This window comes from Sapajus apella, unplaced genomic scaffold, assembly GCF_009761245.1.
Source record: "Sapajus apella isolate SASKATOON/1434 unplaced genomic scaffold, GSC_monkey_1.0 scaffold13, whole genome shotgun sequence".
Lineage (NCBI taxonomy): Eukaryota > Metazoa > Chordata > Mammalia > Primates > Cebidae > Sapajus > Sapajus apella.
In genome coordinates this window covers 28,188,977-28,204,141 of record NW_022436953.1, presented here as the reverse complement: position 1 = coordinate 28,204,141, position 15,165 = coordinate 28,188,977, and the positions used below count along the sequence as shown (strand labels likewise).

The 15,165-nt window shown below is 48.8% G+C and overlaps 1 protein-coding gene across 7 annotated transcripts in view; it reads left to right on the top strand.

Moving 5' to 3' along the window:
- The window catches only part of CTBP2 (C-terminal binding protein 2), a 171,675-nt gene that overhangs the window by 37,992 nt on the left and 118,518 nt on the right, over positions 1 to 15,165 (top strand). For all 7 annotated transcript variants that reach the window (XM_032281960.1, XM_032281963.1, XM_032281962.1 and 4 more), the window contains exon 2: positions 13,624 to 13,727. The gene's annotated coding sequence lies outside the window, so the exon portion shown is untranslated. The remainder of the gene's footprint in view (positions 1 to 13,623; positions 13,728 to 15,165) is intronic.

Here is a 15,165-nt window from a genome sequence, read left to right as displayed (position 1 = left end):
GGAAGCCAGCCAGCCCAGCGTACAACTGTGTGTGTCAGCTGGGGACAGTCTTGGCCTGTTCCAGCCTGCTCTGTAGTTTCGATTTAGCCAGACTGCGTTAGGGAATCCTGAAGTCATTACCCACCAGAGTGGCGCTTGCCCAGCACAGAGCAGCCCTGGGGGCTGGTTTTCTCTTCTGCTCTGTCCTCTCCAGGGCTGCTTTGCCAGGGAACTCGCCCTCTGTCGGGTGTGGCCCGGGGAGGCCTGGGCAGCTGGCAGCACCTGGGAGAGAACAATGAGTCAGTCATGCCCGCTCCCGGGAAAGAATTGACGCAGCATAATGAGCCTCTTTGCCAGCTCCAGTGGGAGAAGGTCAGGGTTCAGGAATTGTGAGCTCTGGCTCCTCGAGAGACAGGATGCACCCTGGGGCCCCTGGGGAGCCGGAGGACACCGATCCCAGTTCAGTGCGTAAGCAGTGTCAACGGGGCCAGCTCCTTACGGCCCCTCCTTGTAAGCGCTGGTCCCCTAAAGAAAGGAATTGCCCTACTTTGTGGCCAGCATGAGCTAAACCATACAAACCAACCCAAAACTGACAAATCTGTTTGTTATTTTAAAAATTAAACTTATTGTGGCTCATGCCTATAATCCCAGCACTTTGGGAGGCTGAGGCAGGTGGATCACGAGGTCAAGAGATCGAGACCATCCTGGTCAACATGGTGAAACCCCGTCTCCACTAAACATACAAAAAATTAGCCGAGCATGGTGGCGTGCACCTGTAATCCCAGCTACTTGGGAGGCTGAGGCAGGAGAATTGCTTGAACCCGGGAGGTGGAGGTTGCGGTGAGCCGAGATCGCGCCATTGCACTCCAGCCTGGGTAACAAGAGCGAAACTCCGTCTCAAAAAAAAAAAAAAAAAAAATTAAACTTATTTTGAAGTCATTGCAGATTCACATACAGAATGAATTCACACTGTAAAGGAAGGTAATACAGGAAATTCCGTAAACCCTTTCCCTGGTACCCGCCAGTAGTAACACTGTGCAGTGCTCTGGTAATGGTAACACAGCAGAGAAACTGACATGTATAGAATCATGGATACTATTCAGAAATCCCCAGTGTAACACACACTCATTTGGCTGGGTATTTAGTTCTGTGCAATGTCAGCAGGGGTGGTTCTCTATTTGTACCAGCCCAAGGATCTTTCCTATTGCCCTTTATAGCCACATCCACTTCAGGTGGCCAGGACAGTCGCCGGCTGAAGCATGCAGTCGACACACATGGGTAGACACAGCTGACCAGCTTCCAAGACCTAGTTTGCTCAAAGAAAGTTCTGGAGTTGGCATGTGCTGCCTACTTCCCGGTCTCTAAGCCTGGCAACCACTAATCCGTTCACCATCTCTCCAGTGTCGTTTAAGAATGTTACATAAGTGGAACCATACAGCATTGCAGCCTTTGGGGATTGGGATTTTTCACTTGTCTTAATTCCCTTTGAGATTCATTCGAGTCGTTGCATGTATGGCTGGAAGATTTTTGACCCAGACTTCCGAAGAGGTCTAAGGAAGGGGAAATCCACCGTGGAAACCCGAGAGTGACAGGACCCTTGCCTGCTTGGTGTCAGGTAGAGCTGGTCATGTCCATAGCCCCCATCTGTCTCAGCAGATGTCCATGGGGGAACGGCAGAAGAGCCCCCTTCACCTTGTGAGTTTTGTTCATCAATGTTGCATGTTTTTGCACCCTGTACATTGACTGAAACGTGAAGAAGCGACTCCTGCGGTAAGGGCTTTTGAGTCTCGGTTTTGTCTCTTGACGCTCATGCTCTGAGAATAAGAGGTGCGGTGCAGGCCAGTCCACAGGCAGGTGAGGGCTGCGCTGCCGTGGCTGGCCTAGGAGGAAGCTCTGCTGCACTGTGTGGCTTCGACCTGTTCAGTGAAAAGTGTAAAATTACAAGTCCCGACAATCTAATTTCATAGTGGAAATGTTGAGTCATTCTTTCAGAAAGCACATGTGCACTGCGTCTTGAACATGTGTACATATGTGTATTTACATGCTCATCAGTCAGTGAGAACAGCATGTATGAATTGCTACCCTCGTGAATGTCCATGCCAAAAGGTTGTCCATTCTTTCCAAACTACAGAAATGCAGCTGGGTCATTACAGTATGTGTGCAAGTCAGTTCAGGATTCCCAGCGTTAGTTTCTTGATGCACATAAATCGATAGATATTTATATGCCCTTTAGTGGCTCTGCAGTTGTTTTGTCCTGAATCAAGACTGTAAGCCAGCCTGCTGCTGACTGTAGGCAAGTGCCTTTTGCTCTTTGGGGAGCCAGGACTGGAAGGTCTATTGATTCACAGGCCTGGATTAGGGTGGACCACAGGCTGGTCTGGAGTTTGGCTTTTCTCTCCCGTCCTGGATTCCCCGGTAAGAGATCGCAGCACCTGCATCACGGACCATCACAGCTGGGTGGTCCGAACTCAGTTTGGTCGAAGGTGAAGGGGCTATTTGGGAGGTTTCACCGCTGCGATGTGTTTCTTGAGCCTGGGTGATAGCGGGTGGGGTGGAGAGTGCAAAGGAGGCCTTAATTTCCCCATTTCTAGGTGCTGTTTTACTCATCTGGCTCTGTGATTGATTAATTCTTAAAAATAAAGTCAGTTGCTTCTAGAGGGAATATATTTTGGACCCAGGAATTCAGTTCTATCTTTGGGTGCTTCATTCATGGCTGTATTTGCAAGTTTCTTCATATGCTATCTTCTGTGACATGCATAGCCTTGTAAATAGAATTTTAGTAGTTTCTACACTGTAGGTATAGCAGCTGCTCCATTTGACAGCAGGATGTTCTTCATTTTAAATTTAAATCTTCCCCCAACCTTGAGGTTTGGGTTCATCATTTAGTTAAAATTAAATAGAACCCAGTTTCCTTCAGGCCACTTTTCTTTCCAGGACTGTGGATTCCCGAATTCACCACGCCGTGTGAGTAGAGCATTTGTTAAATGATACAGCTAATATTTGGGTGTTTCCCAGATGCCCTGCTGAGCTCTGTGCATGGGTATTGCCTGTGCTTCCACTGTGGCCTCATGAGGGAGGTACAGGAACCCACATCTGGGTTCCTTGGGGAGGAAGAGAAAGCTGAGACAGAGGACGCTTTCCTGGGATCACTCACAGCCTCACCCAAGTGCTCCTTACCATTGGTTCGTCTCTGAGCTTTCCAGGATAAAACTTGGATTCTATTCTCTGTTCTCATGGGTCTGCCCTTCTAAACCAGTTACAGAACAGGCAGCTGATTTATAGAATTCCTTTTGTAATATATAAAGGGTTGGGGTGAGGTCATTGTCAGGGGAGGGCAATGTGAGAGAGTCAGGGTTGGGGGGCCGATATCTGGCCACATTAATTTTACTAACCTCACTTTCCCAGTCAGTATTGCGCATGTAGTCCATTGATCAATAGTGTTGATATGGGCCGGGCCCAGTGGCTCGTGCCTATAATTCCAACACTGGGAGGCCAAGGCAGGAGGATCACTTCCAGATAGGAGTTTGAGACCAACTTGGGGAATATAGCAAAACCCCATTTCTTAAAAAAAAGTTAGTTGGGCTTGGTGGCCTGTGCCCATACGGAAGGCTGAGCCCAGAAGAATACTTGAGCCCTCTTAAGAGGTAGAGGCTGCAGTGAACTACGATCTCACCACTGCACTAGGTGACAGAGTGAGAAAGAAATATTGTTGACCAGGTGCAGTGGCTCACACCTGTAATCCCAGAACATGGGTAGGCCAAGGCGGGCAGATCACCTGAGGTCAGGAGTTTGAGACCAGCCTGGCCAACACAGTGAAACCTTGTCTCTACTAAAAATATAAAAATTAGCTGGTTATGGTGGTGCATGCCTGAAATCCCAGCTACTCAGGAGGCTGAGGCAAGAGAATCGCTTGAACCTGGGAGATAGAGTTTGCAGTGAGCTGAGATTGCACCACTGCACTCCAGCCCGGGCAACAGAGCTAGACACTGTCTGAAAAAAGAAAAAAAAAGAAGTGATATTGATATGTAAAGCTGGTCACCCTTGTAAGTAATTTTTCAGGGATTGTGGTCTTTGAGCCATTTGGTTCTTACGTCATTTCTTTTTAAATGCCACTTCCTGCTCATCCTGCTGGAGTCTCATCTGTGGCCAAGTACTTGGCTAGAGCCTACTGTGAAGTCTCCTTTGCCTAAGCGCTGACAAGGCTTTGGCTGTGCCTCTTCCCTCCCACCCTGGTTGGGGTCCCAGATCCTGACCAGGGCAAGGGATTCCCACTGTCTCCAGCTGCCACCCCGCCCCTAGTTCTCTCCCAGGTGGATTGGCTACTGGAATTGAGACACCTTCACTGAAGTCCCCAAGAGAACATCCTTCTTTATATTGAACTTGCATGAGGATAGAGGGACACTTCGTTTTCTTCAGAACCCACCTTTGTAGTACAGCAGCATGCAGGGACCCACATCCTCTGTGGGGCCACTTTACCACGTGGGTATGGCCTGAAAGCCTGCAAGGCAAAGCCCGCCCACTTTCTGCACCGCCAGCTTCAGACGCCTCCTGACATAGGAGCTCACAGCTCACATTTTTCTAGATGATAGCAAAGCATGCTCTCTGCAGAAAATAGAAAAATACAGGAAAGTATAAAAAATGAAAGTAAATGATTGTTACGTTACACATTTTAAAATTCCCTTTTCATCTTAGCATGGAGAATAACACTGGATCTCTTCTATCTCTTACGCATTTATGTATATACTAAAAATAAGATGCACTGTAGAATGTTTTAAAATTAAATATAAGTAAGATTTGAATACATGTTTTGTGTTTCATTTTCAATTTGACCTATGAGTATTTTCTCTATGTTTTTTAACTATCTTGAAATACTTTAGTAAATATCTAATCTGTTGAGATGGGCAGTATCTCACACGTCCTTGTGTAGCTGTAACTGTCAGCAGAGAGTTCACCCTACTCTGGTTTTCAGCAGGGTCTGGCAAATCACTTTTCTAAGGATTCCCTGGCGGTAGAGCGGAGTGGGGCCTGGAATCTCAACTTTTCAGAGAAGATGCCCACTCCTTCCACCACATTGGGAGGAGGTTACAGCCTCCCTGATTCCTCAGATTCCCCTGCTTTTGGTCGGGGGCTCTTGTGTTAAAAGCTGCCCGCTTGGATGTTCCATCTCACTGGGGTCTGGGTGAGCGCTCTGAATGCCTCAAGACCCCTCTGCTGACCTTCTGGCCCTATGCCCCTTGATAGATTAGGTGTCCATGGGGTGCTTGGTGGAAAGGAGCTTAGAAAACCCGTCTTGGCCCCCATCACCCTACCAGGGAGAAACCAGAGCAGAGCTAGACACCAGGGTGGCCCAGCTGGTTAGTAGTGGCCGCTAGCTGGAGTGAGCCGTCTCCTGTTTCCACTCCTTCTGGCAGGTTCCCGACCATCTCACAGGGCTCTGTGCACCTCCGCCTTGTCCACTCACAGTTCGGAACCATGAAAGACAGAGACAGACACCTCCCAGGGCTTCTCTGAGTTGGGATGTGGGTTTTGTACTTGTCTTTCAGAGCTGCGTGTGCCTTTGCTGAGACCTCAGGGCCAGGCTGATTTTAAGGGGGCCGCTCTCCCACTGCCCGGGTCTCCTCCAGGTTCAGGTGGTTTCCTGGCTTGTCTATAAGTAGGACTGTCGTGCCACCACTCAGGTACAGGTGTTTTGGGGGTGCAGCCAGGCCCCGTACCAGCTGCCTCTGCTCCCAAGGCCCGTGGGGCAGCTTTGGCTGTGGGAACGCAGCTTCAGTTCACAAAATGACGTCGTTGTGTGGGCTGCTTGCTCCTGGATCCGCTTTTTTTTTTCCCCTTTCAAAACTTGGCCCGCAGCAGCCCCGATCAGCAGCGCCGTTTATCGATTTGTTTATTGTGTCATTTCTCCAGTTGTTGCCAGGCTCCCATCTGGCATTCTCCCATCTCATGCCCTTGTTTATTTCTCCGTCCTGGAGCCACTTCGGATGGGCACTTCTGGAAGCCCAGCTAATGCCACAAGGGCGAGTTCCTCCTTGCCACCCAGCTCGTCTCAAGCCTGTTGGCTCTGCAGTCCAGAAAAGCCAAAAGCCGAAGGAGCCGGGAATGGTCACGTTAATTGACTACATCTGAGACAACACTGGGAAAATATCCTATTTTATTTTTCTTTAAAAACTGGCAGGGTTCCAAGACTTCCCTTCCAGTTTTCCACTGGTTGGCCTTCTGTTGGAAGACGAGAGTTCTAAAATCTTAGCTGTTGGGCCTTTTCACATTCTTAAAACTTAAAATCGGCTGAATACATTTAATGTTATAAAATTTCCATAAACACTCTGTGACAAAGACCATACGTAAAGTTTCTGCCTAGAGGGCATTTTTCTTCTTGGAGTTGAGACTCTTGGGCATCGAGGGGTCATAATGAAGGGTTGATTTGACCTGGAGTGCCCCCGTGCCAACGTGGCCGTATAGGGACGTAGAATTGGCTTCGGAGTGGTTGTTTTTTTCCTCCCTGAATAAAGGATAATTGTTTCCAAGCTAATTAATATGGTTTATGTATTACTAGGCAATAGTTAGTGGGGTTGAATCTCAACCTCTCGGGTGCACCCTGTTCATTCCTGTTCAGTGTGTGTCGGACAGGGAACACTGTCATTTTATTGTGCATTTTTTTCCCCATGTGCCAATCAAACCAGGACCCCATACTGCTTCATACCCAATGAGCTTGACCTTTCTCAGGGTGGGTATGTCCTTAAAGGCTGGCCAGCTGCATAGTTAATACAGAGGGGTTGGGGGTGCCATCCCAGACAACCTTGGATTGCACTGTCATAACAGCAGCCTGAGGTCCTTGTTAGAGGGCGTGGGTCACACGTGGAACCCACTGTGTGGGGCTTGGTGGCAGACTTGGGACATGAGGAGAGGTGGCACCTCCCACCGCCGTTTGCTCAGGGATGCCCGTCTTTACCCCCAGCAGCCCCCCCCAAGAATGCACATGACTTCTTCCTGCAGAGCCAGCTGGTGGCCACCCCCGTGCCATCCCCCTCTGTTATGATTTGCTGCACCGCACACCCTCACTGCAGCCTGAAGAGAGTGGGGGCAGTGGAGGGGTGGGGAGGCCAGAGAGTGGAACGTTGCCTTGTGGGAGAGCACAGGTGTGGCACACACAAGTGGCCAGCGACCCCACTGAGGGTGGCGGCTTGGATGCGGGTGTGTGAACCAGGAGCCACTGTGGTACAAAGGAGGAGGGTGGCTGAGCGCCTGTCCCTCGTCTTCCCATGGCCTTGAGTCAATGCCACCACACGGCCTCATGCTGCGATATGAGGCAGAGCATTTGGTTCTTGATGAGCTTTTGCCTGAGGCTTTTCCTTGACCACTGCCCTTGAACTTGAACCTGGGAGGATCTGCTGTGGGATATATGGGGAAAGCCCCTGCCACCACTTTTCCATGCCATCTGCTGAGGGACTGGGAACAGCTACATGTTGTGGTCCCACCATTGAGAGTCCTTCCCTTTTTGCATGCTGACTGATACCCTGAGGCAGTGCCGTGGTGCTCTAGGGCATGCCAAGCTAGAAGAGGGGGCTTGCCCTAGGGTATCTGAGCTGTGTCTGGACGCCTCCCAGGGGTGGGTGTGATCCCCAGGGCTGTGGCTTGAGCTCTGCTTCTGTGGGTCCCACTTTCAGCAGCCCCTTGGCAAGTCACCCCTTCTGAAGGGGGCCAGACTGTGGGAGGAGGGGGCAGAGTGTGGGGAGGAGGGGGCAGAGTGTGGGGACGAGGGTGGGACATTTCCTGGAGTACTCGTGTGACAGGCCTATTTTGAGAAGGCCATCAGCATGGGTGCCGAGGAAGTGTCTATGAGGCAAAGAGAGGTCACTCATCCTAACAGAAGCTGTGCTTCCAGAAACCCCAGGCCAGTCATGGGGCACCACGACCTGCACGCTGCCTGTCCCTCTGTGAGGCGTGGGTACAGGCCTTGGCCCCAGAGTCTGCTTGGGAGCTGCTGGCACAGTGCCTCCATGGTTTGGGCAACAGTGGGGCAGGGGCTGAGTGCTGGGTTTGGACCTGGAGTCCCTGGGACGGGGACCAGGTCCCTGTTTTGCTCCTGTGTCTCTGGGGCTTGGCACTGAGTAGGTGCTCAGGAAATTCCTGTTGAAAGGATCCAGGAGTTTGAGGTCACAGTTGGTGTTGCATCAAGTCCAGAGAGGAAAGCGTCTCTGAGGAAGCCTGGGTGTTTGTGGTGGGCGGTGGGGGGGCGGGGTGGAGCCGAGGCTACTTGGGATGCTACCATACCCTTTCCTTGGGGCAGAAGTGCAGAATTCTGGATGATTCTTTACACAGTCCCTCTTTTCCGAGCACAGCCACACCACAGGATGGCAGCGAGGCCACCTTTCGAGGGATGGAATGCTTGGGGTGCCGGTCTCATCGATGACCTGGTTAGGAGTATTGGATTCTTTTTTTTTTTTTTTTTTTAGACGGGGTTTCACCATGTTGGCCAGGCTGGTCTTGAACTCCCGACCTCAGGTGATCCACCCACCTTGGCCTCCAAAGTGCTTGGATTACAGGCGTGAGCCACCACGCCCAGCCTAGGAGTATTGGATTCTAATGCTGAATGTCAACTGTGTATCTTATTATCTCACAAGTTAGGGAGAGATGTGTTTCTTAGAACATGCAGATAACAGCCTCAGCCTGGAGACGTGGCTGGAGTCTGATGATGACATGCAGTTATTGAGTGATTGCTGTATGCAGGCCTCGGGATGAACCTTCCATGGGTTCTCTCTTTCAAAGGGCCTGACCACTTTTGAAGGTTGATGCTGTTACCTCCAAATCACAGGCAGGATACTGTGTCCCAGCCACTGATCCTGGCCTTCAGAACCTGGGATCGATTCCAGCTAACTCCTTGTTCTTTCACAAGTCCCTTCCCAGAGCCTGTGACCTGTGGGAAACTTGTGATCGCCTAAGGGGTGGTTTTGTGGACACATTTCGGTTTTTTCTCGTTTTACCAGTAAATGTTAACAGTGCTTCCTGGAGTGAGGAACACAGCACCAGTGGTGCTCTGTGCAGCCAGACCCGTGGAAGCCATGAGTCAGTTTCAGATAAGGCCTTCCAGGGTGCACGGGCCCCTTGAGGATGGTTCTTTCCCCGCTACTGTATGCCCACGCTGAGCTCAAGTTCTGCTCCCTGGCTGGCGTGACCCAGCTGCAGGGCCAGACTCAAGAGGAGGCAGCAGGAGGTGCGTGCTCCACCTCGAAGGAGGGGTGAAGAAGCCCCTGCCATCCACGGCAGGGCAGTAGGTAGCCTTAGCAGCCCAGATAGCCCAAATGTGAGTTTGAGCAGGAAGCCTCAAGTCCCGACAAGAGCTGGCACATGTGAGCTTCAGATGGCAGAAATATCAGGAGTCACTCCTGCAGAGGAAGCGTAGGGAAGCAGGCACTTGGTTAGATGAATGCTGCTGCTCACGTGGCCTCTGTTATCTCTGCATTTGGGTGGGTGGACGTCCCTGCCGTGCTGTGCGGCGTACAGAAGCTGTTCTGAAAACGCCCTGAGTTCACGTGAAGGGATGCCCAGCTCTCCTGGAAGCAGCCACGCCAGAGTTTCTTGGGCCCCCATCAAGACTTTTTTAGGGCTCATCAAAGGTTTCTGAAGGTTCTAGTCTCACTTAGTTTCTAAGAAAAGGGATTTATTCACTACAGACCTACAACGTAATTTTTCTATGCCTGACTTAGTAGAAGAACAAAAAACCCGGGCCAGGCGCGGTGGCTCATGCCTGTAATCCCAGCACTTTGGGAGAATGAGGCGGGCAGATCGCGAGGTCAAGAGATTGAGACCATCCTGGCCTACATGGTGAAACCCTGTCTCTACTAAAAATACAAGAATTAGCTGGACGTGGTGGCACGTGTGTGTAATCCCAGCTACTTGGGAGGCTGAGGCTACTTGAACCCAGGGGCAGAGGTTGCAGTGAGCCGAGATCGTACCACTGCACTCCAGCCTGGCAAAAGAGCGACACTGTCTCAAAACAAAACAAAACACCCAATGAGGGGTCCTGTCTGGGTACTGCAGCCTTAGCTGCGAGCTTCCTATATGTGGAAAGTGCGGGAACCAGCTGACCGCAGTCTGGCTGGTACCCCTACCACCAAATTCATCTCTGGGTGCCATGGTTCTCTTCTGGGATGTGTGAGAGTATACACACCTCTGTCATCAGCTATGGGCAGAACACATTTGCCAAGGGATGTTTAGTAAGTTCATCCACATTGATTATATAGGACAAAAATAGGACCGTCCTCTCTGGCCAGAAGCAGCCAAGTGAACTTGGAGGGGGTGGGCATGCTGACCGGCATTTACATGCCGAGGCCACTTCAGCTCCTGCGGCTGCTGGTTCAGAAGCTGTGGTGATTTTAATCGGCTAAGTCATTCCCGCGTCTCGTTGTATACTCCTGGAAGTTCTTAGAGAAATCGTGCCAAGAAAATATCCCCTGGTGAATCCTCGGGGCACCAGTCCACGCCGCCTTGTCAGCAAGTATCTACTGAAACAAGTATTTTTGAATTTTTAGCTTTTCTGTAGCTCCAGTCTTAAGTACTTCTTTTGACCTTCAAGTAACAATGGGCACTTGCTTTAAAGATCCTGACAGTCTCCCGAGCCTTTTAATGTTCTTATTCCACTAAATAAGCTGTCGTCACTCACTGAGACAGACAGAACAGTTGCTTGAAACCCTGGCTTGAAAGTCCGTGAAATGTCACCTCCTCTGTGAAGCCTTCTGCAAGGCAAAGTTGTCTGTTTCCTTCTTAATTTTACTATCAAGGATCTCAAATTAAGAACCTGTACCCACCACCAAGATTAGGTAGATGCTAACATGTTGCTACGTTTGTCTTCAGACCTTGTTCAAAAACAAGCATTATGTTACTGGCGTTGCTAAGTCGTACCTCCGCAATTCCTTTTCCTTCCCTTCTTCCTTTCTAAAAGGGACTACTTCCTGAAAATAGATGCCGTTTCTTTATATTTTTGGAAATTCTGTGCAAACCATTGGAAATGGAAGGAGAAAGTCTGTAACATACTAAGACAAGCCATACTAACCAGAAGTTTAAATTCTGTTTTGTAGTTAATTGCATATTTGATTCCCTACTATGTTTCCAAGATGAATAAGATGTGATTAAATAAAAGGCATTTAACAGACTTGGAAATGGGCAGGGTATGTAGTGGCCTGGCGGCAACATAGGGAAGCCGTTAAAGAAGGTAAGCTGTGAGGTAGGGTTTTTAAGTGTGGATAGGAGTTTGCCAGGCAAGCTCAGCCACGTCAAAAGAATGGTTCCTTGGCTGTTAGATGCTTGTGTCACATTATAGGTTTGGGATTACTGAAAAGCTGTGCCTGTCCCTCCCTTCTTAACACTTCTGAGGCTGGAATGTCTACGTCTCCTGTCTACTTAAGTCAGGAGGTGTGGGTTACAATGTGGTGTGGGGGTACAATTGGGAGTGAATTACTACTTGACCTTGGGTGTATCATAACCTTGACTATAGAGTCCATGCTTTTGCTGAGTAGTTAGTTCTTCGGAATCCTTCCTGCCAGTTATGTCTAGGTGTGAAGCGGGAGCTGGCTGTCGGAGGACTCATTGAATTGAATGGAAAGAACACAGGAGCATGTTTTTTTTTTCCCCCCCTCTGAGATGGAGTTTCACTTGCTGCCCAGGCTGGAGTGCAATGCCTCACTGCAACCTCCACCTCCTGGGTTCAAGTGATTCTCCTGCCTCAGCCTACCGAGTAGCTGGGATTACAACAGGTGCGTACCACCATGCCCAGCTAATTTTTGTATTTTTAGTAGAGACAGGGTTTCGCCATGTTGGTCAGGCTGGTCTCGAACTCCCGACCTCGTGATCCACCTGCCTCAGTCTCCCAAAGTGTTGGGATTACAGGCGTGAGCCACTGCGCCTGGCCAGTGGTCTTCTTTTGAATGGAAACCATGGGTGTAGCAGTTTTTCTTTATGACTTGCTACATAATCATGCAGGAGAATGTCTGTCATGAGATTGGATCCTAGGAGATTAACCCCATTGCTAATTAAAAGCCCCATTAAAAGAGGGGAAGTTGTTTTAGGAATCTACAGCTTCCTAAGATTTTTTTTTTTTTTTTTTTTTTTTTTTTTTGAGACGGAGTTTCGCTCTTGTTCCCCAGGCTGGAGTGCAATGGCGCGATCTCGGCTCACCGCAACCTCCGCCTCCTGGGTTCAGGCAATTCTCCTGCCTCAGCCTCCTGAGTAGCTGGGATTACAGGCACGCACCACCATGCCCAGCTAATTTTTTGTAGTTTTTAGTAGAGACGGGGTTTCACCATGTTGACCAGGATGGTCTCGATCTCTTGACCTTGTGATCCACCCGCCTCGGCCTCCCAAAGTGCTGGGATTACAGGCTTGAGCCACCGCGCCCGGCCTTCCTAAGATTTGAATGGTTTTAAAAAGTAGAATGCGTACTGGGCGTGGTGGCTCATGCCTGTAATCCCAGCACTTTGGAGGTGGGTGGGTCAGTCGAGGTCAGTAGTTCAAGACCAGCCTGACCAGTGTAGTGAAACTACATCTCTACTAAAAGTACAAAAGTTAGCCAGGTGCGGTGGCAGGCAGCTGTAATCCCAGCTACTCAGGAGGCTGAGACAGAAGAATCTCTTGAACTCGGGAGGCGGAGGCTGCAGTGAGCCAAGACTGTGTGTGCCATTGCACTCAACAGAGTGAGACTCCATCAAAAAAAAAAAAAAAAAAAAAATCGAATGCACCTGGGAATCTGATTTGTTCCTTTTTGTATATTGATCCACTATTTGAAACTTGGTTGTGAGGTGGGGTTGGCAGTGTCAGGGTTGGTGGCAGCAGTTGGTGTCTGTAGAGCGTGCCTCTCCCTTCCTCGTGGGGCTCAAGCAAGACCGTGAGGTAGAGCCCAGGCGTCTGCCTTTCCCAGCAGCCGCAGAAGGGAGAACTGCAACCCCTGCTCTCCGCACAGCTGTGTGTGCATAGGAAGTGGTTCGGATGATGTGGCTAGCACCGTATATTCTTTCCCTGTTTCATGTAGAGTAAAATAAATGGGAGTGCTGTTTAATGCATCACCTCGGTTCATACTGCATTTGCCAAGAAAGTGCAGTTTTATTGAACATTAGGATTGAATTCTTAACTGAGTAATCAATTTCAGTAGTAAGTTAAAATGCCTTCTATTAATGGACAACTGCAACCGTTAATCAGAGTTACAGTAGATTAACAGTTGTCAGCATTTATGCTAATAGCACTTATAAACCATGGGCTCATGAATTGCACTTTATAATTCCATATTTCTCAAAACAGTTGGCTATACTTTTCCTCGAAGGTATTGATTCTTTTGTCCCTTGGCTTGCTACTTGGAGATGTAGAGAAAGCTAAATGACATTTTCACGGTGATGACACAATATCACCTTCTCCTTTTGCACACTTGGCTTTGTGTCAGAATAGATGGAAAGGGTTCATTTGTTCTGGTGCTCCACTGTTTAATTTGATCTGGTGTGTGACTAAAGGAAGACAAATAGTATTTTTAATGAAACCATTTAATAACCTCTGGTAGCTTAGAATCGAAGGCATTGGAAAAATGCAATTAAAGGATGTCTAGATGTAAACAAAAAAAAATCACTGCTTCAACTTCACTGACTTCATTCATTTTGCTTTCAGGGTTTCAGCACCTTAAATGGTTTTGAACCAATGAAGCTGTATTCCCTTAAAAAGACGGACAGCCCATCGTGTGGACTATAGAGTTTGTGGACAGATCTATATTGGTGAGTTATTGTGGAATATCTCCAGGTAAAAGTTCAGTTTTCTAGAATCCCCTTTGCAATGTGTTTTCAATTAGTTGATGAGTATGGATCGCCTGCAGCCTCTGGCTGTTTCATTGGGATGTCTAATCGTGGGATCATATTGATTGTCTTTCAATTAATTGCATCTGGTATTTTCATTTATCAAAAGCAAAATACATGTAATTAACTCTGAAGCAACATAGCTCAGTGTAAAGTGATTTTTGCTGCTGCTGCTGCTGCTGCTATAGAGCTAAGTCAACAGAAATTATGCAAGGAAACTCAAGTCAGAATGGAAATTGTGTTAGGACTTCCCGATGTATTAATTAAAAAGAATAAAAATGAATTAGAGAAATCATCTCATGACACCCCAAGTCAGTCATAAAATGGTAGATGGACATCTTTAGGAAGAAGGCGGCTTGTGGATGCTGGTACCTCTTCAATCAGCTGAGGCTTTTAGCGTTAAGACAGCCTCCAGGATGTCTTGAACATAGGGTTTTTCTGGGGGAGTAGACTGGAAATGTGGGTGCAGGCTGAGAAGGGCATTCCACCCCACTACACTCATTTGGTGTGTCGTTGAGAAAATACTGATAGATGGAGTTCAGTCCTGTACTCGTAGCGAGGTTTGCGGATTCTGAGTTTAGTTTCAGCACGCCTTTAGCCATTTTTCCCAAAACCTGGATCTTGAAGTCTCAAACTGGCAACTTCTCTGACAGAATTGATTTTTAATCTTGCTTTAAAAAAAAAAAATGTTTTCTCTGTGAGGTAACAACGTCATTCAAAAGCAAGGGAAACAAGGCGTGAGCAAATTGATTGTGTTCCATCTGTCTAACCTGCCACACTACTTACTATCAGAGCCTTTGGGGACCAGCTTTGGTTCCCAGAAAGGTTAGGTTTGTGACCGCACCCTCAGGCCTGGCTTCCTGAGTTGCTGGAGGCAGTTAGAGACTTGGAGCCCAGGGGTACACCTGGGTGACCACCTGAGGGGGCCAAGCTGAATCTCTGCCTAAACTCAAGCAGCAGAGTGGGTTGAAGGTTCAGGGAAGGGTCTCCGTGTGTCCCTTTCATTTCCCCATAGAGGGGTAGCTGGGGAAACAGGTAGCTGACCCAGGCCTAGACCTGCAGATATTGCTTCCCAGCTTGGTAACTGAGCAGGTACCCTCTTCTGGCACTTGGATGCCTTATCTGTGAATTGAATAGGTGGATTGCGCTGGTACTCAGGACGCTCCCCACCCTTTAAGATGTCGAAATTCAGAACCCTTTCCTGGGAATACTCTGACAAAGCGTGCTGGGCCAAAGGACACAGCAGAGCATGAAGCTCAAGTTCAGTTACGTATGAGAAGGGCCACTCAGAAATCTTTGGACAGTAAAGGCTCTAGCATTGAGGAGGATGAGGAACTAGAAGTGTGATTGGATCTTCCTT